The sequence below is a fragment of the Azolla caroliniana genome, unplaced genomic scaffold (genome assembly GCF_043228905.1).
Source record: "Azolla caroliniana isolate FFs.n. ecotype wild unplaced genomic scaffold, voAzoCaro1.0.p SCAF_21, whole genome shotgun sequence".
Classification (NCBI taxonomy): Eukaryota; Viridiplantae; Streptophyta; class Polypodiopsida; order Salviniales; family Salviniaceae; genus Azolla; species Azolla caroliniana.
In genome coordinates, this window is record NW_028230456.1 from 10,003,497 (window position 1) to 10,027,357 (window position 23,861).

Here is a 23,861-nt window from a genome sequence, read left to right on the forward strand (position 1 = left end):
TATTTCCATAACCCTTATAACTATCATACTCACCTTTTACTATATGCATCACTAATTCCCATAAGGTCTTAACCTGATCCACAACATGAATTTGTTCATCGTTGTATAGTTTGGAACATCTCGCTTTCCACAAAACCCATAGGGCCAAAGAGAAAACAATCTGCCAAACATAACACCGTGAGAAGAACTTGATTCTCGGTACGGAGGTTGTAATAGAGTACACCTAAAAACTTTTTACCTATAAAGTCAATGAAGAATTATGATAATGATAAAAAGCCTTTTGCTGATCCAACGTTCCCCAAAATATTGCACCCCACGTGAAAATGGTTGACCTATACTTACGACCTAATAACCTAAGAATTTGAAACCAAAAACTTTTGGCCGCAACACATTCCCAAAAAACATGATGCAATGTCTCAACTGCAAACCCACACATAACACATGATCTATCAGGCATTGTTCCCCTCAATAAACCTCCTATTGGCAAGGCATAATGAATCATCAACCATCGAAAATGTAATACCTTATTCATACACTTAAGTGACTAAAACTATTTCCAGAACTTCAACATATGCGAGGATGACACATTACCTGCCTCCCAATATTTTTTCCCCCCAGGTACCGATTCAATCTTATTCAAACAAAAATTCCTTCCAAACGCCACTGAATATGTGAAGAATGGGAGGACCTTCGTTTGCGAAGTGTCAGATCTAGACAGCTTCCAACCATAATCAGACGGATCCCAATGCAAATCAGCAATTGGCCTAGATTGTAAAACCCAAATATGAGATGAATATTTAGCAATTAAGGGATTAGGATCTATAAAGATCTTTTTATCTAATCAAGCAATTACTCGCACTGGTAACTGATTTGCAGAAGAGATAATTGGAGCCTCCTCCTCCACTAAAAACAGTCTACCATTATCCAGAACTTCATAAAAATAAAGGCTGCCATTTTGATGGTATAAACGAGCTCCTATAAGTATATTAAGAGTCGAAAACATACCATACCAATTCTGAAAATGGTCGAATTTCATAGTTGGCATTGTTACCTGAAATACCGTGGACACTTGATAGAACATAATATTTGCCCCTCTTAAATTAGACAACCTATTCCTCTGGTCCTGCGCCGAAGTCTCCAAAAACTTTAGCCACTCCGCAACCATACGAGCGGGGCTACTATCCAATGCCGCCCAAGATAACCTAGGTCGTAAACCCAAAGCATATGTAGCTTCATCAGTAAATAAAGGATTCCATAACAATGGTTAATGCATGAATTGAGAATGAGTTTTTGGTGGCAAGAAAACAAGTGCTTGACGAATACTTTCCCATGCATGACTAATTCCATTAAAGAACCGTAAAGACCCAACAAACGACTTAGGTAAAGGAAAATAAAAATTAAAGAACCATATAAGACTATCCCTCCATTGACCACCTATCGATGGCTTAAACTTATGTAAATGAAGAATCCATAACTCCTCTCCAAGCAGTAAACTTCTAACAACATGTTTTGCCAGTAATGCCTTACTTTGCATTAAGGGATCAATCAAACCTAAACCTCCTTTCTGTTTAGACTGTATAAGAACAAACCAAGCGAGCTTTGCTACAAGAGTGTGTGAACTAGCATTCCCCCAAATAAAATTTCATAGTAGACGTTGAACTTTAAGCATTATTGACCTAGAAAACAACCATGTAGATGCAATATACCAAATCGAGGACAAAAGCACCGAATTTGCAACAACTACATGTCCTGCTAAGGACAACTTTTCCTTATTCCAGTATATTAACTTATTTCTTAATCTTAACAACAAAGGCGCTATCATATCTTCTACATTTAATCCCAAACCCACTCTACATCCTCGATACCTAATAGAATGACATGTATGTATCCATGTAAATCTTGAACTAAATACATTAATTGGCGGATCTCCCTCAGCCACCCAAAAACCTGATGATTTATCCTAATTAATCAATGCACCCGATGCATGTGAGAATTCATCCACAGCTTTTTGAACCTGCAACAAATTAACTTGTGAGGCTTGAACATAGAGAGATGTATCATCAGCAAACTCACTATCCACGCCAACATCTGTGAATGGTATTGCTAAACATTTGATATTTACATTATGAGAATTTAAATGTACAAAAAACGCTTCAGAAATTAGTAGAAACAGAAAAGGAGCAAGTGGACATCCTTGTCTTACAGATCTTGAAATAGAGAAACACCTACCAACATCCCCTACAAATAGAAGAGAGTTGTGTGCATTACGATATAGTGTTGAAACTCCTCAGATCCATCTATTTGGAAAACCCACCCTGAGCAAAGTACCCTCCATAAAATCCCAATCCACTCTGTCATAAGCTTTCTCAAAATCAAGAAATAACACTGCCAAATCTTGCTTATGTAGTTCAGTGAAGGCAACCATTTCCCAAAAAAGAATAATATTATAAAAAATACACCGTTCTTGCATAAAACCAGTTTGGGAAACATGAATTAACTTAGAAAGGTAGGTTGTAGACGTCTACCTATCGTTTTTGCTAATATCTTATAGATAACATTCAACAAAGTAATTGGTCTCCAATTTTGAAGCTCCTCTAACTGGCCACTTGATTTGGGAATCATATATATTAACCCCTCATTCCAAACTTGTGGCATATTTCCAAAATCTAAAATTTGTTGATAAGCTTTGGTCAGTCCCTCACCTATCAAATCCCAATACTTTATATACCATTGAACCCCCAACCCATCCAATCCAGGACAAACATTCTTTGCTAAGGCCTTTGCCACTTTCAGAGTCTCTTGAGGGATTAATGGTTTCAAAAGACATTCTGAAAGTTGTATAGATACTCTACTTTGAATCCTTGACCATACAATATCCCATTTAAACAAATCATCTCTAGAAAAGGATCTAGCCTTCAACAAATTTTCATAATAATTCGAGGCTATTTGACGCATCTGACTAGGATTGGTGGTATAAGAGCCATCATGACATTTTAAACAAGAAATCCTAGCAGTCGGCTTATGCTGATTATGCATTGCAAAAAATGGTTTATTCACTTTATCTCCAGACTCTGCCCATTCAAAAAGTATATTATAATAAGTAAAATCAGCTGAAACTTTTTGTAATTCCAAAATCTAATTCCCTACTTGTATCACTCTAGATCTTATATAAGTCGAATATGGGCTTCTCTCTTGGAGATGCTGCAACGACCGCAATCCACTACGAAGTCTTCCTATTTTAGTTAAAGATGCATGAAATACTTGTTTAGCCTTACAGTGAAAGAATTGTTGTATTTCAATAATAGCCTTCTAAACACTAGATAAAGCAAAATCATAAGAATAATCATACTTATTCCATAGATTGTAGAGATTAGAAGCCCAATCTTAGTTAAGAACCACATGATTCGGAATTCTAAATCTCGAAGTTTTAGACTGGTCTTGCAAGATTATAGCTAAACGAAGTTGTGCATGATTCGAAAAGGAGAATGAAGGAAGGATTCCAATGAACCCTCCGTTGTCCCATAAAAAATTATCAGCATAGAACCTGTCTAGCCTAGACAAATTGGTATTTGACTCTCTTCTATCTGATCTTGAATCAGTGAAAGAATCTTGCATCTTTACAAAAGAAGACACTTGCCACAAGTCCATAAATCCCAAGGAAAAAATCAGATGTTCCCATTCATATAATTTTGAACCAGATATTGTATGTGGTATGCCTCCTAACCTATCACTCACATCCTCCAACATATTGAAATCACTTGCAATCGCCCAATGGTCCACACTAGGTACTTGTGAAAGTATGTTTTTCCATAATATCACTCGATCTCTTGCATGGTTTGGTGCATAAATATTCATGAGACCCCACTTTTTCAATCCTATTTGAAAAATTACATATTGACCTCGACCACATGTCAAGACTCCATAATGCAAGAAGGAACCCAACCAAGTATCATTTAATGCAATGCAAAGTCCCACTTTCAAACAATTATCACCAACTACAGGCACCCAAAATTGTCTCCACTTGCTTGGCATCATATTTCCATATTTTTGAATCCTTTGCTCATTTAAATGATGCTCTTGAATAAGAAGAATATCGATCCTACCTACCAAAGACTTTCTCAACTGCTGAAGGAAAACATTCCTTACTTTACGACAATTTTTGCCTTCTAAGCCCCGTACATTCCATGAAATAATATTTAACCTATCCATCAATCATAGTTTTTCCCCCTATTCTCCTTTCAGCAAGTGCGACATCTCTACCCTTCCTTCCATCCTCTGAGGCTCGTAATTGTCTCTTATTAGCCCAATGGTCTTTCCCAATCACCTTATGTGAACACACTGGCATGTGCTTATCTACCCTATCCGAAGACCTAGCAACATAAGTGAAATCACCTATATTCTCACTATCCATGTCAACATTTACAAGATCTACCTTGATCCCTTCATTTTGTTTAACATCATTCACAACTAAGGACATATCAATCTATTGTACTTGATCAAAAACAATTTGTTTACCCTTATTAGATTGCTTATTAACCTTTGTAACATGTTCCAACTCTTGTACCTGTAAAAGGATGTCCTGTAAATTCTGTTCCACTCGTTGTTCCTTTGTAGCATCCACTTTCTTACTACATCCTTTTCCACTTCCTACAACAAATGATAAGGGTTAGCTTCGAGTAATAACAATGGGTTAACCAATTTATTTGTCGTCTTGAAAACATGTTTTATAGAAACTAAAGACCAACCATCATTATTAGCAGCTGATCGAGGTGGTGGATGGGATTCAACATTTGGGCATCGCTTCTGACACTCTCGACCTAAATGACCAAACTGACGACACACAAAACATTGGTTAGGCAAACCTTGATAATACACATTTTGCATAACCAGAGGTTTATTGGTAAGCAAATTAGGTAAAGAAATCATTGTTGGCAAATGAACACTTCTTGGGGCGATCACCCTAACAACTGGAACTCCACCCACTCTATCTGACCCAGAAGCTTGTCCATCACGTGTAGCAATGACTTTTCCTAACAAAGCCCAAATGTGAGGAAGAACATTCCTCCACTCTTTCCTCAAACCGGGGAATATCGTCATAAAGATCATACTAGACTCCTGATCTTGCACAATCTCGTCTACCTTAATATTATGTGACCATTTATGAAAAGAAATCCACGCACCTTCCACGCCTGCCTCCTTAATTACGAATAGTTTGCTAACCGAATCCTCATCTCCAAATTCCACATGATAACATCCTCTAGACATAAATTAAATGTTGAGGATGTTAGCTATTTCCTCTGAAATAGCAACATATAAGATATGTCGGAGTTCCGATCTATTTGGCCGCGAACCCTAGACTTGCACTACCAAGGAGACTGTCTCCAGCCTATGAACTTCTCCCAGTACGGTGTATTTATCCTCCTTTGACAGCAAAAGGTTGACTAACTCATCACTCAGATGAGGCGACTTTTGGGGGGGTGCACTGGACTCCCCGGCTTGCGTGTACAGGCCAACCGAGAATGGTGTATGCAGTTGTTCTGTAGTCAACCTGTTGTTCGTGCTATTCGATCCTCTCGCGGAGGCAGCGCTGTTTGCTCCATCCGTGACCTATTCGACATTCGTCACTGCGCTCTTCATTGTCTCCTCTCTGATGGATCTAATTTTGCTTTGTGGAAGGATCAGATGCGTGATGTATTGGTTCAAAGAAAGCAAATGAGGCCCCTAGGCGACAAAGCGAAGAAGCCGGATGACATGGATGATGATGATTGGGAGGAACTTGATGCCTTGACCATGTCCGCTATAAGACTGCACTTGGCGGATAGTGTCTACTTTACTGTTTTAAACAGCAAAAATTCCGAAGAACTTTGGAAAAAACTATGCAATACCTATGAGAAGGAAACTACAGCTAAGAAGGTGTATTTGATGAGGAAGCTATATGACCTTTGTATGAAGGATACGGATAGTGTTGCATTTCATTTAAATCAATTTGATGCATTATGGTCATAGTTGCAATCTCAGAAAATGACCATGGATGATGAGTTGAAAGCTGTATTTTTGCTATGCACATTGCCTAGCTCATGGGACACATTTTGCACCGCTATTAGCGCTATGTACCAAATGCGAAATTGGTGTATAATGACATAAGTGGAGCACTATTGGGTGAAGAAATACGTAGGAAATCTATGGTTTCCTCACAAGTTGGAGAGGCATATAATGTTCGAGATTCTGGTCATGGCAAGAACCAGCAACGTGGTAGAAGCCATACCAGAAATAGTCATGGAAATCATGAAAAGAGTAGAAGTCAATCTAGGAATAGACTTATGGAATGCCATTATTGCCACAAGAAGGTTCATATCAAAAAAGACTATTATGACTGGAAGAACAAAGAAAGGGAAAAGGGTAAAACTCATGGTGATGGGCATGTTAAACAGTTGATGGGTTCATCATCTTCAGTGAAGATAGAGGAAATAAATGTCGCATTCGATGATGGTGTTGACATCTTGTTCACGGATGATGATGTTACCTATGTTGAGGCTAATATTGTTCATGTGCTTGGTCATACATGGTTGTTAGACTCTGGTGCTTCATTTCATGTGACTCCACATAGAGAGTGGTTCACATGATATGAAGCTAAACCACTTGGTACATTACGACTTGGAGATTCACATCAATGTGATGTGATTGGCATTGGAGATGTTATGGTACAATTTTCTGATGGCTCTCAGTTTACCGTACAAACTACGCCATGTGCCTGAGCTAACTCGTAGCTTAATGTCTGTTGGACAGCTTGATAACATTGGCTTTAAAGTGACATTTGCTTCCCAGTCCTTTTGTATTACGAAAGGAAATATGGTTATTGCCAAAGGGAACAAAGTTGGTTCACTTTATCCTTTAGTTGTCCATAAAAAAGAGCATCTTTTGACAGTCACAGAATAGCCTATGACTTGTATTTGGCATGGCCACTTAGGTCACATGTCTCATAATGGAATGGAAACTCTATCACGTTTTGGCTATTTACCTGTGTTGTCATTTTCAAAAAAATTTGTTTGTGAGCATTGTCAATATGGTAAATAAACTAGAAGTGTGCATCAAAATATTAATTCTGATTCATCTACTCAACCCTTGGATCTAGTTCATACAGATGTATGTGGCCCTATGCCTACTAGATCATTGGGTGGAGCTTTGTATTTTGTGACATTTATTGATGATGCCACAAGAAAGGTGTGGTTGTATCCCATAAAGGGAAAGGGTGATGTATACCCCATTTTTAGAAAATGGTTTGCCTCGGTGGAGACCGAAAAAGGAATAAAGCTTAAGGCGTTACGTTCTAATAATGGAGGTGAATATACCTCTCATGAGTTCAGAGAATTTTGTGAGTCTGGAGGCATACATAGAGAGATTACTACCCCTTACACTCTGGTACAAAATGGTGTGGCAGAAAGGATGAATAGAACCATCTAAGACAGAGTTGTTTCTATGTTGCATCATGCAAATTTGCCGCAAGGTTTTTGGGCTGAAGCAGTTCGAATAGCAGTCCACGTGATAAATCTATCACCTAGTACTGCCAAAGGCTTGAAAGTGGCACAAGAGCTGTGGACAGGAAAAACCCCAAACTATGATCATCTTAGGGTATTTGGATGTGAAGCGTATGTTCATGTTCCAAAACAATTAAGGCAAAAACTAGATTTTAAGAGCAAAAAATGTATTTTCCTTGGCTATGGCGTAGATGGTCAATTTGGATATTGTTTGTGGGATCCTGAAATGCGCACTATAGTTAGAAGTAGTGATGTCATTTTCAATGAAAAGATTATGCATAAGCAGCCAATTAGGAAGTGGAAGTGAGGAAAGTGGCATTTCAAGATGTTACACCCTCTATTAGTGTGCAAAAGAATAATTCCACACCTATGTCGAACAGTCCTACAAATGTTCACCCATATGAGGATGTTCAAAATGAGGATGCATGTGTACAACCTGAAAACAATCCGACTTCAGTTCAGCAACCAGTGAGATGATCTACTTGTGTCTATAGGCCACCTGCTAAGCTCACGAACAATGTGATGTTAACGGATGCAGGTGAACCCTCTTGTTATAAAGAAGCTATGTTGGCTAGTGATCATGCTAAATGGGAGCACGCCATGCAAAGTGAATTGGACAGTATTTATAAGAATGGTACTTGGGATTTAGTACCTTTGCCAAAGGACAGGAAACCATTGCCATGCAAGTGGGTATACAAGTACAAGTATACATCTTATAGTGTTTCCCCAAAGTATAAAGCATGCTTGGTAGCCAAAGGTTTCAAGCAAGAACATGGAATTGATTTTGATTAAACATTCTCTCCTGTAGTTAAGATGACTACATTATGTATGTTGCTTTCATTCGCTGCAACTCAAAATTTGGAATTAGTCCAAATGGATGTGAAGACTGCCTTTTTACATGGGGACCTTGATGAGGATATTTATATGGAACAACCAGAAGGTCATGAAGTCTCGGGAAAAGAACATTTGGTATGTAAACTCAAGAAGAGTTTGTATGGGCTTAAGCAGTCCCCTAGATTGTGGTACCAGAAGTTTGATGCTTTTATGAAGACTCAAGGATATACTAGAAGTAAAGAGGATGCATGTCTTTATACGAAAACTTGTTCAAATTGGAGTTTTATCATGTTGATACTATATGTTGATGGCATGCTTATTGTTGGTAAAAACAAGGATGAGTTATCCTTGTTAAAGAAAAACTTGGGCCAGAATTTTGACATGAAGGATTTGGGAGATGCAAAACATATTCTTGGTATGCGTATTACTCGTGATAGGAGTAAGCGATGCATTTACTTGTCTCAAGTTGAGTACATATCGAAAGTGCTCAAGAGGTTTAATATGGAGAATGCAAACCCGGTGAGCACTCCATTGCCTACATATGTAAAACTGAGCACATGTGATTGACCCACATTTATGAGGACAAGGAATTCATGTCCAAGGTTCCTTATCAATCCGCAGTTGGGAGTCTTATGTACGTCATAATGGCTACTAGACTAGACATTGCATTTGCAGTTGGAGCAGTAAGTCGATTCATGTCAAATCCTGGTAAGAAACATTGGGATGCTGTCAAGTTGATATTGAGATATCTTAGTGGCACTAAGGATAAGTGCCTTTATTAAGGTAAAGGGGATGTCTCTACCATTGGATACACATATTCAAATTATGTTGGATGTGCTGATAGTAGGAAATCTACTTTAGGGTACATCTTTCAGATTATGGGAGGTGTTATTGCTTGGAGATCTCGTCTTCAAGATTGTGTCGCATAGTCAACTACAGAGGCTAAGTATGTTGCAGCCAGTGAGGCATGTAAGGAAGCAATTTGGTTGTCTCGATTAGCTAGTGACATGGGTATACCGCAACATGCACCTATATTGTTTTGTGATAGTCAGAGTGCCATTCCTTTGGCTAAGAACTCGGTATATCATGTGAAGAACAAACATAATGGAGTGCGATACCATTTCATTTGAGAATGCGTAGCTAATGGTTGTATTAGCCTTGAGAAGGTTGTTTCTCGCGAAAATGCCGCAGATGCATTGACCAAGGCCTTACCACAAGATGTGTTGGAGCATTGTTGTTAGTTGATGGGCATTACTTAGTACCTTACATTACACACTTGTCGTGTACATTGTGTAACATGCCCATCAGGTGGGAGGTATAGGTCTAGGTCTTGTACAGGTCATCCTTCCATTATTTATACTCCTAGTTTAGGCCTTTTAGTGGGACAATGTTATACATGTACCCCCGATACATCCTAACTGTGAAAAGGCCAAAACTGGTCTTCCACTTAGTAGTGTGTGGAGAGAGAGAGAGTTAGTGAGTGTGAGCAAGTGAGTGAGAGTTTGCTTCCTCTCTGTGGTTTTTTCCCCCTTTTCTCTGTTGTAGAGATTCACTACCTCTTCCTCTCTCATGTAACCTCCACCCTCCTGTTGTATTGAGAGTTGTCTATTGAATCCCTTTGTTGCTCCACCCCTGTTCTGACAGGAAATATGCAGAATATTGCTCGACCACAACCGAGTCTTAGGATCAACCACAGAAAGATGGTAATAGGAAGAAATGCACGTATACACACAAACAATAGAGCAAGAGAAAGTACACAGGATGTTTACGTGGAAAACCCTAAACGGGAAAAAACCACGGGAGCCCACTAGCTCCAATTATCACTATGTAGAGGGAATACAACAGGAGGAGCACAGAGGCAACGACCTCGTGCTCTCAATATTTGCCTGACGACAGTTACAACAGAGACATGCTCTGTATCTCTCTCTCTCTCTCTCTCTCTCTCTCTCTCTCTCTCTCTCTCTCTCTCTCTCTCTCTCTATCTATCTATCTATCTATCTATTTATCTATCTATCTATCTCTGTTACACTCTGTACAACACTTACACCAATAACTCTATACAAAATAATGACAACACTTTGATATTGTTTGCCCTAGGTCATATTTATACTAATATGACTTTCGGGCTATTTACAAATATAGCCCCAGTGGGCTCTCTGGAACATATTTACATATATGTCCCTTCATCCGGTGAGAGGTTCTCACCAGGCCTGCAACATCCGGTTCTCACCGGGCCTTCATCATCCCATCCGGAGGGACCGAAATCCTAACAAACTCCCCCTTCACTCCAGCATGGAAAGTTTGGTTAGTCCAATTCGCTTCCGGCATTCGTCCAGCTTGTCGGGTGTCAGCACCTTGGTCAACATATCTGACCCATTCTCCTCCATGTGGATCTTCGTCAGCACGAACTCTCGATCTTCCACTCGCTCCCGGACCCAGTGGTACCTCCGTTGGATGTGCTTCGTCCTGGAATGATATGCCACGTTCTTCGCAAGGTGGATGGCACTTTGACTGTCGCAATAGAGCCGGTATTCCTCTTGCCGGATCCCAAGCTCTCCGATGAAGTCCTTCATCCACAGTATTTCCTTGCCGGCTTCCACAATTGCCATGTACTCCGCTTCTCTTCTGCAGCCTTGACTACCACAAAATAGCTCCCCCTACATATGTCATGATGTATCCGGATGTTGACCGGCTGGTATCCGCATCAGCCAACATATCTGAATCGGTGAAACCGTCAAGTTGGGGTTTACTGGAGCCGAATCGGAGACACATACTTGAGGTGCCTTTCAAGTACCGGAGTATCCATTTTACTACATTCCAGTGCTCCTTGTCAGGATTGCTCATAAACCGGCTCACCACTCCGACTGCGTATCCGATATCCGGTCAGGTACACACCATTGCGTACATTAAGCTCCCGACAGCAGAGGCATATGGTATCTTCATCATATCCGCCTTCTTTGCCTTCGTCTTCGGGCTTTGCTTACCGGATAGCTTGTAGTTTGCCGAAAGTGTCGATCTGACCAGTTTCGCGTCTGACATGTTGAACCGCTGAAGCACCTTTGTCACGTACTTCTCCTGTGACAGCCACAATTGCTTCGTTGACCGGTTCCAGATGATATGCATCCCCAGTATCTGTCTTGCCGGACCCAATTCTTTCATTGAGAAGGTCCGGTTCAGGGCCTTCTTTAGCATCCGTATCTTGACTCGGTCTCGTCCGACGATCAACATGTCATCCACATAATGTCAGGAACTCTATTAAGGCAGAGAAGGAATTAGTACTAAAAGAAGGATTAGTACTATTGTTGGGGAATAGTACTAAGACAGAGAAGGATTAGTACTATGAGAGGTGTCGAACTTTGAGAGAAGGAATGAGTGAGAGAGAGAGAGAGAGAGAGAGAGAGAGAGAGAGAGAGAATGATGATGCGAAAGATATATGTATTATATGACGGAAGATATACAACAGTAGTTAGAAGGCTTAAGACTGGCGTTGAACCGATTTGGTTCGAACTAATGCCTTGCGCCTCCTTTTATAGTGTCTTCAGGAATACTCCTGAAGTTTCTAGAATGTTCCAGAGAAATCTGGAATATACATCAATTTCCCAATAAAACCTAAATGAAAATAATATCCTTCAAATTACAATTCATACCCTAATGGTAAAGTCTCGACCCGTGTAACAAAAGGTTATGGGTTCGAGTCTAGTTATGACACTATCCCCCCTTTAAAACGACGAGTTTCACGAGTCGTTTTGGATTGAGGACCCGGTTTCTCGGGATATCGTCGATGGAAGTCTTCTAGAAGAGCACGAGCATTGGTCACATTCTCGATCGGTTCCCAAGTACGCTCGCTGGGACTATATCCTAGCCAATCGACTAGATAGTAGAGCTTGTTGCGAACAATCTTGGAATCGAGGATGGCAGCGACCTCATACTCAGGTCCATCTTCAAGCTCGATAGGAGGTGGAGGTTGTATAGTACGTCCTGGGATAGTGCTCTCGTGATAGGGTTCGAGGAGAGAACTATGAAACACCGGGTGTATCCGAAGTTGTGGAGGTAGCTCGAGACGAAAAGCGACATCATTAATCTTCCCGATAATACGGAAAGGACCTAATCGCCGATAATCCAACTTCTCACATGGGCGAGTAGTCTTGATGTGTCGTCGTAGCAGCCACACCCGATCTCCAATGTTAAAACTGGATGGAAGTCGATGACGATCTGCGTAGTCCTTGTGTGATTGTTGAGCTTGCTGGAGTTGAGTAGATAAATCCGCTTGTATCTTGCGTAACCGCTCCAAACGATCCTCCGCGCAAGGATTTGTGGACACTTCTGGGGTTTCAAGGACACACCACCGGGGATGATATCCCGTATAAGCGTAGAATGGCGTGACTTTAGTCGATGCGTGGATAGCGTTATTATAGGCAAATTCGGCGAACTGAAGAATATCTGCCCAGTCATTCTGATGATAGTTGAGAAAGCACCGCAGATACTGCTCCAGTGTTTGATTTGTTCGTTCGGCTTGACCGTCGGTTTGTGGGTGGTAGCCGGAGGAGAGGTTACAAGTGACCTTCAGCATTTTAAAAAGGTGCTTCCAGAATTTTGACACAAACTGGGGTCCACGATCGCTGATGATATTATCAGGGAGTCCATGATGCCGACATACTTCCCGCATGACAATTTCGGCGGTGTCTTCACTAGATATTTCTTTAGTACATGGTAAGAAATGAGCCATCTTCGTATATCGATCCACCACTGTGAGAATCGCACTGAATCCCTTAGAGACTGGAAGATCTGTAATGAAGTCAAGAGCAATGGATTGCCATGGCTTGCTTGGAATTGGTAATGGTTCTAATAAACCATATGGATGATGTCTTGGCATTTTCGCTCTGCAGCATGTATCGCAAGTCCGAACAAAATCTTCGACAAATTGTCGCATATGGGGCCACCAGAATGATCGTTGTACTAAATCTAATGTTTTAGTACTACCAAAATGTCCTGCTGTATATGTGTCATGGCAGTTTTGTACTACTCGAAGGCGGCAAGAACCATTAGGAACATACAAAAGTTCTTTAAAGAAGAGTAATCCATCACAGTATTTGAATTGCCGATAATCCGTACCTGGTGATTGTGATTGTGAACATGACGCTCGAGAGGGGTCAATTTGTGCTAGTATAGCTTGGGCGAAAGCGTCAGTCTTCAAGTCCTCACGTATAGTATTGGTAATGTCGGAATCCACGGGCATGTCAAAGACCTGTGCTGCTTGCAGTCGTGCTGGACCCAAGATTACTTGCTTCTGGTTATCGAAAGCTGGCTCACCGGGACGTGGTGTTAGATACGAACGCCGTGATAATGCATCTGCCTTCCCTTGGTGCTTCCCCGGACGATATGTAATTTTGAAGTCGAAGCGTGTGAGGAAGTGGGCCCACCGAGCTTGACGTCGATTCAGTACACGAGCATCTTGAAAGTAGGCAAGGTTCTTGTGGTCACTGAATACAGTGACCTGATGAGGAGATCCCTCCAGGAAATGCCTCCATTGCATAAAAGAATCAACTATTGCTAATAGCTCTTTATCATGAATTTCGTAGTTGATTTCGGCGGCGTCAAACTTACGGGAGTGGAAAGCCACAGGATGTAGCTTCTCGTCGTTACCCTGTTGTGACAGAATGCTCCCCAATGCGAAATCCGATGCATCAGCTTCGATAATGAATGGTTTTTCCGGATCCACATGACCTAAAATTGGAGCTGATGTAAACGCCTTCTTAAGACTCTCGAAAGCCATGTCCGTCTCTTTAGACCACATGAATGATTGTCCCTTCCTGGTGAGCTGTGTGAGAGGCAGCACAATTTTTGAGTAATTTTGTATGAACTTCCGGTAGAAATTTGCAAAGCCTAGGAAGCATTGCACATCCCGCACCGAACGCGGAGTGTGCCATTCTATCACCGTTTTGACCTTGGCTGGGTCCATAGATATGCCTTCTGAGGAGATGACATAGCCGAGAAACTCCACTTGGTTGCACCCGAAACTACATTTCTCTAACTTTGCATACAGACCATGTTCTCGAAGTCGTTTTAGTACTAATAGTACATGAGAATCATGTTCTTCTTGGGTCTTTGAATAAACCAGTAGATCATCCAAATAGATGATCAAAAAATCATCCAAGAGATCTCGAAATATATCATTCGCCATGTGCTGGAAGACTGCCGGCGCATTAGTGAGTCCGAACGGCATGACCGTATACTCGAAGTGCCCATATCTGGTGCGAAACGCGGTCTTCCATTCATCTCCTGGTCGGATCCGTACGAGGTTATAGGCTCCTCGTAAGTCTATCTTCGTGAAGAACCTGGCACCGTTGATCCGTTCTAAAAGACTTGAGATAAGGGGAAGAGCATACCTATTTCTTACTGTGACCTTATTCAAGCCACGGTAATCTACAACGAGTCGAAGCGAGCCATCTTTTTTCTTGACGAAGAAAATGGGTGCGCCGGCTGGAGATTTCGAATGCCGAATGAAACCGTTCTCCAAATTCTCCTCTATATAGGCTCGAAGGACTTCTAGCTCGGTTGGTGACAAATTGTAGATCGGCCCCCATGGCGGCTCTTTTCCCGGTTGTAAGTCGATGGCGCAGTCGTACGGCCGATGATGAGGAAGTGTGTTGGCTTGTACTTTATCGAACACATCAGCATACTGACGATACTTCTCGGGAAGTTGAACGGTGGACTCCTCTTTGGTGGTGCTGGAGGGTTGTACTGATATTGCAAAGAGAAACATTTCCTCCTTGCGCCCTTCCTCACGCAACTGACGTAGCGAAATGGTTGCAACCTTCTGGGTAGATCCTTGGGTTTGTCGCAACCGGATTTCCCTTGTCCTCCAATCTATGTCTGGGTCATGTAACTCGAACCATGGTAATCCTAAAACTATGGGATGTTCTGGAATACTAATAATATTAAATGATACTACACATGTTAAGTTATCTAGGACAATATTAACGGGTTCCGACTCTTCTATGATATTACCAGAAGCAATGGGACGACCATCAATGACTACTACTGAGGCTGGACATGGGAGCTTTCTGAGAGATATCTGATGAGCTCGGGCAAAATTCCTATCCATGAAGCAAGAATTAGCTCCGGAATCTAGAAGGGCTAAGGTATGTACTGGAGGGGTACTTTTAGTACTAACTGCTACTTGGGCTACGAACACATCACTAACTTGCTTAGAGGGAATGGAACCACTAATGGGCTGCACAGATCTAGGGCTGTCCAACCAAACGGCTCCTATTTTGGCTGGACTTAGTCGTTTAACTCTTCTTCTAATTGGCTAAGGACATCAAATTTGTTTGCGAGATTCAGACTATTAGTACTATTAGGACTATTATGACTATGAGGATTATCAGAGATTCCTACTGAAATAGACTCGGGTTTAGTATAGTCAGAACTAACAATGACTTGGTTTACCTGCCTTCTTGGTCTATGGGGACAGTTTATCGTGATATGCCCTGGTCCACCGCAATAAAGGCATAATCGGTTTGTTCGGCGTCGTTGCTTTTCCTCCTCCGATAGCGGCCCACGACGACGTGTAGTGTCAATTTCCATTGGAGTTGGAGTACTTACTGGAGGCGCATTATGTGACTCCCTTTGAAAAGGTTTCGCTACCACTGAGGCATAGGTAGGCTCGGATCTTGCCCTCGGCATCTGAAATTGTCGTTCCGAACGTCGCTCGAAGAGGCGGTTGTCACATCTGACCGCTCGACTGATTGCTTCTGTTAATGATTTTGGCTCTTCAGGGAAAGTCAAGAGTAAATCCTTGACATCGTTGCGTAGACCATAGCGGAACTGCTCCATCAATGCTTGATCATCCCAGGGGATATCGGCGGCGAGTAGGCGGAAATCTGCAGCATATGCGGAGGCTGGACGGTCACCTTGGCGTAATCGCCGGATTTTGTTGATTGCAGTCCTTATGCTGTCAGTATCTCCAAAACATGCTTTAAACTCACTTATGAATTCTTCAAAATTATTTAGTACTGGAGATTCCTTTTCTAGTAGCGGAGCGAACCATGCTAATGCTGAGCCATTTAACAACGTGCCTACTAAACCCACTCGTGATGCATCGGTGGGATATCGGGACGGATGCATTTGAATAACTAACCGTACCTGGTTAAGAAACCCTCTAAACTGCGATCGCGTTCCATCGAACTTCGTGGGAAGGCCAATCTTGGGTTCTTTATGAATCCCTTGTGCTCCGTGCCCTTGTTGTTGCATTGCTACGATGGTTGCTTCGAGTTGTTGCACGCGTAACGCAAGTTCCCCATGCTGTTGTTGCGTTTGCTGCTTTTCTAAGGAAATTTGCTGAAGATCCCCCAACAAGCGTTGATTTTCTTGTTCCAAAGCATGAAACTTCTCTTTCAAACATTGAAATTCCGAGAAAACGGATTGATACTCTTCAGCGCTAACGGTGGCCATGGGATGAAGGAAAAGGGAAATAAGAGACTAGTAGGAAAGGAGGGAGACAGAAGGAAGAGGGAGACTAGTAGACCAAAATCGGTTCAAACTGTCAGGAACTCTATTAAGGCAGAGAAGGAATTAGTACTAAAAGAAGGATTAGTACTATTGTTGGGGAATAGTACTAAGACAGAGAAGGATTAGTACTATGAGAGGTGTCGAACTTTGAGAGAAGGAATGAGTGAGAGAGAGAGAGAGAGAGAGAGAGAGAGAGAGAATGATGATGCGAAAGATATATGTATTATATGACGGAAGATATACAACAGTAGTTAGAAGGCTTAAGACTGGCGTTGAACCGATTTGGTTCGAACTAATGCCTTGCGCCTCCTTTTATAGTGTCTTCAGGAATACTCCTGAAGTTTCTAGAATGTTCCAGAGAAATCTGGAATATACATCAATTTCCCAATAAAACCTAAATGAAAATAATATCCTTCAAATTACAATTCATACCCTAATGGTAAAGTCTCGACCCGTGTAACAAAAGGTTATGGGTTCGAGTCTAGTTATGACACATAAAGGAGGAATATCATGAAGTCTCCATCTTCGAACTTCTTCACAAATACGCAATGATCGGCCTGCGTCTTGTGGTACCCTTGATCGATCATGAAGGAGTCGAACTTCCGGTACCATTGCCGGGGAGCCTGCTTCAAACCGTAGAGACTCACCTTCAACCGGCAAACCAGGTGCTCCTTCCCTTTCTTCACAAATCCCTCCGGTTACTGCATGTAGATCTCCTCTTCGAGGTCGCCGTGGAGGAATTCCGTCTTCACTTCTAACTGCTCTACCTTGAGGTCCATGCTTGCCGCTATGCTCAGCACCGTCCGGATGGAAGTCATCTTTACTACCGGGGCAAATATCTCGTCGAAGTTCATGCCCTTCTTCTGCTAGAACCCCTTCACCACGATCCTGGCTTTGTATCTCAGGGGGTTACCGACATCTCCCAGTTTGAACTTGTACACCCACTTATTTCGGAGTGCTCGCTTTCCTTTCGGCAACACCACTAGTTCATATGTGTGGTTCTCATGCAGGAAATCCAACTCGTCCTGCATGGAACTTAACCACTTGCGGCTATGGGTGTCCTCCCTCACTTCTTTGAAGCTTTCCAGCTCCCCCTCATCGGTTAGCAACACGCGCTCTGCATCCGAAAATCTCTGGGGGGGGCTTCTCTCTTTGAGAGGATATCTGCGTCTTTGGTTTCCGGAAACCGGCTCCTCTGTTTGTTCTTCATCCGAATCTGATTCGGGATCTTGGCCGGTTCCGATTCCTGCTTCCTCTTCTTCTTTTGCCGGTTCGGTTTCCTCTCCGTAACCGACCGGTTCTTCGAGTGTCAACCAGGTCTTAGCCAAGTAGGTCTGTATCTTATCGAACCAATCCTTACCGGTCGACTCGGAGTTCATTATCTTCTTCTCCGACTCCCAGTCGGCAAGGGTGTTGTCCTCCATGAAGATAATATCTTGACTCAGGAAAATCTTCTTGTCGACCGGATCCCACACTCGGTAGCCGAACTCATCATCGTCATATCCGAGGAATATGCAAGGCCGGGACTTTGGATCCAACTTTGCTCTCCGGTCCTTTGCAACATGCATGTAAACGAGACACCTGAAAACCTTCATATGCCAGTAAGACACTTCCTTACCGGTTCACACTCTCTGTGGCGTGTCTCCGTCCAAGGGCACTGAGGGTGATTTGTTTATTATGTACGTCATTGTCGCCAGTGCCTCAGCCCAAAACTTCTTGGGTAACTTTGCATGTGCCAGCATACTCCGAACCCTCTCCATTATGGTCCGGTTCATCCTCTTGGCCAGCCCGTTTAGTTTCGGCGTCTTCGGCACAGTAAATTCGAGCCGGATTCCCTTCGAGCAGCAATACTCCTCCAACTACCCCCGGTATTCTCCTCCATTATCTGCTCGAACCGCCTTCAGCTTCCAGCCGGTTTCTCTTTCCACTCTTGCATGGAGCTCCTTGAAGACAAATAACACATGATCCTTTGTCTTCAATGGTGTGGCCCATAGCTTTTGGCTGTGGTCGTCTATGAACATCACGAAGTACTGCGATCTGGCATGTGACTTCGTGACCACTTGACACACATCGGTATGCACCAGCTCTAGTGGTGCATTACGTCTCATCGGTGGTCTTGAGCGGAAGGAGGTCCGGTTTTGCTTACCAGCCTGGCAGTCGGTGCACTTCTCAAGATGCACGTCTTTCACCGGAATGAGGTTGTCATCGGCAAGCCTCTTCATCCCCTTCTCACTCCTGTGATACAGTCTCTTGTGCCACAGCTCACCGGCAGTGTCAGAAGCAACGTTCACTTCTTCCGAGCATAACCGGGCATTCATCAGGTACAATGTGTTGCCTTTCCGGGCCCGAGCCAATATTAGGCTCCCTTTGTTGAACTTCATAACACCATTCCAGATGCTACCCGTGTAGCCTTCATCATCTAGCCAACCGGCTGATATCAAGTTCAGTCGAACCTCCAGAACATGTTGGACATCCTTCAGCAGCAACTTGCATCCGGTTGATGTCATCAATAGCACGTCTCCTATGCCAATCATTCAGCATGTCCCTTCATTCCCCATCCGGACACAGTCGTGCCCACGGGCTATGTATGATGAGAAGCATTTCCGGTCCAAGGTAAGGTGGAACGAGGGTCCGGAATCGACAACCCACATTGTCTCGTCGGCGGCAAGGTTCAACTCACTCTCCTCGGTAATGAGCATCAACTCCTCTTCACTTGCCACGATTCCCGTCGTTCCCTTCCGGTCTGGTCCTCTCCGATCTTTGCCGTTCCAATCCGGTGACCGCTTCGAATCGGTATAGTCGGTTTCCTTGTCTTTCCGGAAATGCCGACAGTTCTTCTGGAAATGCCCCGGCTTCCCACAGTAGAAGCAAGTGGGCCTTCCCCTTGACTTTGACCGTGTCCCCGACTTTTCCCGGTTCTAGGGACTCTGATTTCTTTGTCTTCCGCGTTCCGATTCGGTAAGGAGCGCTTTGGAGTCGGAGCTCGTATCCTTGTCTTTCTGACGCACCTCCTCATCTAGCAAGCTCGACTTGACTCTTGCTAGGGATAGTTGTTTTCCTTCCGGCCCGACGTTGCCCAAAGTGACAACTAACATCTCCCAGCTATCCGAGAGGGAACCGAGCAAGAGTAGAGCAAGTACCTCATCGGCGAGAGGTACTTCCAACGAGGTTGCCTGGTGAATCAGCCCTTGGAAGGCATTCATGTGCTCCGCCATACTGGAGCCATCTTGGTACCAGAGCCTCACTAGCTTCCGAAATACCGAAAACCGATTAACAACATTTTTGTTCTGAAACATAATGTTGATCTTCTCCCAGAGCTCAGGAGCCTTACTCTCTTCATTGAAGTTGTTGTACAGGCTCATGTTGATGAAGCACCGTATGTACGTCGTTGTCTTCATGTGCATCACCTCCCATATCGTGGCATCGATCTTGTCTGGTCTTTTGTTCCCGAACTGAACTGGCAACCAAAGATCTTTAACCACGAGCATGTCCCTCATCTTCGACTTCCACACTGAGTAGTTGGAGCCGGTGAGCTTGAACATGCCGCCAAATGAATCTTCCATTTTTTGTGTTGTTTCGCTCTGATACCAAATTGATAGGAAATATGCGGAATATTGCTCGGCCACAACCGAGTCTTAGGATCAACCTCAGAAAGATGGTTATAGGAAGAAATGCATGTATACACACAAACAATAAAGCAAGAGAAAGTACACAGGATGTTTACGTGGAAAACCCTAAACGGGAAAAAACCAGGGGAGCCCACTAGCTCCAACTATCACTATGTAGAGGGAATACAACAGGAGGAGCACAGAGGCAACGACCTCGTGCTCTCAATCTTTGCCTGACGAAAGTTACAACAGAGACACGCTCTGTATCGCTCTCTCTCTCTCTCTCTCTCTCTCTCTCTCTCTCTCTCTCTCTCTATCTATCTATCTATCTATTTATCTATCTATCTATCTCTGTTACGCTCTGTACAGCAATTACACCAATAACTCTATACAAAATAATGACAACACTTTGATACTATTTGCCCTAGGTCATATTTATACTAATATGACTTTCGGGCTATTTACGAATATAGCCCCAGTGGGCTCTCTGGAACATATTTACATATATATCCCTTCATCCGGTGAGAGGTTCTCACCGGGCCTGCAACATCCGGTTCTCACCGGGTCTTCCTTGCTGGGTACTCATCATCCAGTTCTCATCGGGCATTCATCATCCCATCCGGAGGGACCGAAATCCTAACATGTTCTTGTCATGCACACTACAACTAAGAAGGAGCACCGCTCCTTCTTCATCCTTGTTGTCCTTGCATCACGATTCGGAGTAGATCAGAACAATTCCCTCTTAGTTTTTTGCTCTATCGACTTACAACAGACTCCATAGAAGCTCACTCTACCACCATGGCTGCATCAGGGATAAAGATGGAAGGAGGTGAAGGGATTTGGAAGAGAAGAGAATGAGGTGGAGGTATGGGATATGGAGATTCTTCTAATCAGGCTTGGATGTTGCAATCACGAGTGAAATGGCCGTTCTAGCCGCACTGCACTTGAAGAAGCACTCGTTGTCGGCTCCGCAAGCTCCACCATATCCCCATGAGGTCCTCCTTGGCTTAGCTTAGCCATCTCCTCCATATCCACTACCTCCTTCAGAGGAGGAGGCACAGTCTTTAGAGAGATGGCCAGTCTCTCCACACATATAGCAAGCTCCCCTACCTACGCTTGGGCATGCTCTTGCTTCTATATCGGACTGTGCAGATCGTATTAGTTGAGCGACATGCACCGTCCGTGGTCGTGATTCCCTCACCAAGTGGTTAATAGACACGTTGATGGTCATGTTTATGTATATGTATAGACCGTCATGTATGTATGTATGCCCATGCTTGTCTCTAATTGCTACCAAATCATAAAGAGGCATGGCGAGGGAATCGCGGCCACAGACGGTGCATGTCATAAAGATTTTCGCCAACTGATGTGATTTGCACCGTCCTTGTAGCCAAGGGTGCGTTGTCGTAAAGATTTTCGCCAACGGTGTGAAAATTGAATGGAATGTACAAAATCGAGTGTGGTTCTTCACACACAACATAAAACAATAATAGTGAAGATACTACTTTATACTAGTTTAATATCTTGGTACAAAAATATGGAGGTCCTCAAGAGCTTCCGAATGTACTTTATTACATTTGAAACGGACAACTAAATGTCAAGTTATGTGAATGTGAAGTTTGAGAAGAAGAAGAGAAAAACAAAATTGTGAGACATCCTACATAGATAGGAGGACAACATCAGGATTTAAGAGTACATAAGTAGAGCCATATCTCTTTATATTTTATCTACGTGCTAAGAGCACAAAAAGGTTTGGTTGTATAACTTGGATGAATGGATGCAGCCAAGTTATTCAAATAGTGTTTTGGACGGACCCGGACCCGGACAGACGGCGACGGAACCAGACCCGAACCTGGACCTGGACGAACGGCGACGGAACTGGAGCTGGAGCCGTAACCGGACGGCAATGGAACCGGAACCGGAACGAACAGACCGAATCACCGGGTCGGAAGCAAACCGGATAGGTTGATCGCGACAATTTCGGTGTGAAACCTATTAAAAATTTGTAATCAAAGGGATGCAAGGAAAGCTTGAACCTTGCACCTCCAAGATATGAGGCAATAAACTTACCACTAAGCCAAGTCATGTCTTTAGAATTGTTTTTACTATCATTATACTTTCTCATGTAAATTCTCATACATGAGAGCTTCAATGACTGACATGGTTATCATGGAACACATGTAATACATGAGCACCAAATGGCAAACATGCATCTCATGCATGTCTTGCACCCTCACAAGCATCATATGCATGGGGGCATCTATAAAAGAGTGGATGGAGAGGAAAAACGGGCTATGTATTAATCAAGAAATTAAAAAACAAAAAATAAATCGTTATCCAATTGATGATGCATCTTGTTCTTCAAATCAAAAGTCAAGAGTTCAATCTTAATCTCTCTCTCCATTTCAATCTTTCTCAATCTGTTTCAAAATTGTAATCTTAATCTCAATCTATCTTAAATCCTTTCTCGCTAAAGCTAGTGCAATCTTCGAGTCCTTCCGGTCCAGAACCCCGGCGGTTATACCTCACGATCCGCACATAGTGACGGATCTTCATGACAGCGTACAATCTGCGCTGTCCGATCTGGATAAAAAAAAACGTGCCGTCAAAAAAGTTGACAGCCTTTGTCACCAGGAACCCGAATCTCTGATAGCCTCTATCACCAGGAGCCCGACCGACTCAAAACAGGAGCCCGACTCACTGTTAGCCTTTGTCACCAAGAGCTTGACCATCTTAGGGAAGGAGCCAGACTCAAATTCAAACATCATGAACTTCAAAAAATTCTTAATGTAAAACAAAAAATTTGCCATCAAAATCTTACATCAAAATTCCTCTAAAAAATAAAAAACCTCCAATTACACAAAATGTAAAACTTCAAATTACACTTAGGTTAAAGCTTAAAACTTCCAATCACACATCGAAATTAAAACTTAAAGCTTAAAATTACACACCTTAAAACTCAAAAATTTCCAATTACACCAAACTTAAAACTCCAAGCTTCAAATTACACACCTTAAAACCCCAAAACTTAAAACTCAAATGGGAGATATTATAGATACATTGAAACTCATACCTTCGAAAATTTCGCAAACTTAACAATTTTCCCACCACAAAATGTTCCGTACATCACAAAATGCAAAAAACCAAAGTTGCTAAACCATAGTTTGAATCTTTGTTCCATACTTTTTGCTTCTTGGTAAAATTTTGGAAACAAACATCAAAATGGACGCTATAGTATTGTATCTTAATGTATTCCTCTTCACCCTACCTATTTAACCAACATTTACCATGTTTGCTCTATCCTTGGGCTTGTAGGTATCTATCTATATATATACATACATACACACACACACACACGCACGCACACACACAA